This window comes from Panthera onca, chromosome B2, assembly GCF_046562875.1.
Source record: "Panthera onca isolate mPanOnc1 chromosome B2, mPanOnc1 haplotype 2, whole genome shotgun sequence".
Taxonomy (NCBI): domain Eukaryota; kingdom Metazoa; phylum Chordata; class Mammalia; order Carnivora; family Felidae; genus Panthera; species Panthera onca.
The window spans coordinates 102,262,355-102,264,390 of NC_138343.1; the positions used below are offsets into that span (position 1 = coordinate 102,262,355).

At 38.8% G+C, this 2,036-nt stretch overlaps 1 pseudogene; it reads right to left on the reverse strand.

Moving 5' to 3' along the window:
- Positions 1–396: 396 nt before the first annotated feature.
- On the reverse strand, positions 397–485 carry LOC132668114 (U6 spliceosomal RNA; annotated as a pseudogene).
- Positions 486–2,036: the final 1,551 nt, after the last annotated feature.

The window sequence follows — 2,036 nt, forward strand, 5'->3', positions numbered from 1 at the left end:
CTTAAAGTTGCATATTAAATAATTTAAAAAGTAACCTTGCTGGAATTTTCTAATTATAAAAATGCTTGCCCTAAGTACTTAGTTGGTGCCTGGCAAAATTTCCTTCCCTTTTTCTCCCTTCCTCCTTTCTTTCCTTTTCTGTTTCTTTCTGAATTATCTATCCTTTCAAGTCTGTTTTGCTAACATCATAGTTATCATCCTAGAATGGTTTCTATAATGTGAATTTTTGTGCATTTTATCAATTTTGATCCCCAAATATTTGGAACTTATTCTGGGAAAAAATGTTGATGCCCTTAATGTAATGTGATTATTACAAAGATGTTTAATAACAACTTTATAATTTTTGATCAGTGTTCATGTTAGACAAAAGAACTGTGCTATTTTTTTTTTTTTTTTTTTAATATGGAACGTTTCAGGATTGTGTGTCACTCTTGTGCAGAGGACATGCTGGTATTCTCTGTATCATTCCAATTTTTTTTTTTTAATTTTTTTTTTTTTTAACGTCTATTTATTTTTGAGACAGAGCATGAACGGGGGAGGGGCAGAGAGAGAGGGAGACACAGAATCGGAAGCAGGCTCCAGGCTCTGAGCCATCAGCCCAGAGCCCGATGCGGGGCTCAAACTCACGGACCGCGAGATCGTGACCTGAGCTGAAGTCGGACGCTTAACCGACTGAGCCACCCAGGCGCCCCTCATTCCAATTTTAATGTTTTATTTTTTTTATTTTTGAGAGAGAGAGAGAGAGAGAGAGAGAGAGAGAGAGAACGGGGGAGGGGCAGAGAAAGAGGGAGGCACAGAATCTGAAGCAGGCTCCAGGCTCTGGCTTCCAGCACAGAGCCCCACACAGGGCTCAAACTCATGAACCATGACCTGAGCCAAAGTCGGATGCTTAACCAATTGAGCCCCCCCAGACGCGCCCCACAGTGGTCCTCTTTTGACAGCACAATTATAATTTCTTACCGAATCGCTGAGTCCAAGTTAACTAAGTAAGCTAGCGAGGCCTGACACAGACCTGTCGCCACCATCTTGAAACTGACTGCCTCCAGGCCTCATGCTAGTCTGAAATGGATTAGTACTTGCAACTAAAGTTGATGCATAAAACTTCGGATTATATAGTATTTGAGTTTTGTTTTATATGTGGTTCTATAGAAAAATAAAAAAATGTAAACAGGCCAAAGAAAATCATCTATCATTCATCTCTTTCTAGCCTGAAATAACATTTTGTTGCATGTACTGCCCTATTTTTTAAATGCATACTAGGCTATGTAAGCACATAAGAAAATACATTATAAAACAAAAGTGGTTTTATCCAACAAAACTATTGGTATACTGTTTGATAAGTGCGTAATGTTTTAAATTTATGTTTTCCCTATCAATAATACATTTCTATATAAATAAATGCAAAACTATTTCATGAATAAAGTAGGATTTGTTTAACCAAACCTCTATTAGATTTTTAAAAATCTTGGGCTCTTATAAAACCGTACCTTCTTTAAATGTATTATAATAGATCTTTGTGCATTTGTCCAATATTTACCTTAAAGAGCTTCTGATATATCGCTATGTTTAGGTCCATTAGAATTATATTATAAAAAGCTGCCTTTATCAAGTATGGGGGAGAATAGCTGTGGTTTTTGTACCACATTTTCCCCTTTTTTTCTGGTTCTTTAGGGGAACTACACCTTGTAACATCTTACTCTGCCTCCCACCTTGGGCCATGATCCTGGAAGGGTTGAATCACATGGCCTCCCTCCTTCCCTCCCAGGCATCTGCTTGTGATCCAAATTGGACCAGAGTATTTCCCCAGACATTGCTGATAGAGCAAATTGAGAGACTTGTCTATCTGCTCTTGGCTGTCTTCCCTGGCACGAAGGAGGAGGCTGTTTGTACAAGGAGCAACTGAGAGAATTAAAGAGGGAAGTAGAAAAGTGATAGATGACAGGAGGGAAGGAAGGAATGAAGGAAAGAAGGAAGGGAGGAAGGGAAGAAGGAAGGAAGGAAAGGAAAGGGAAGGAAGGAAAAAAGGAAAGAAGAAA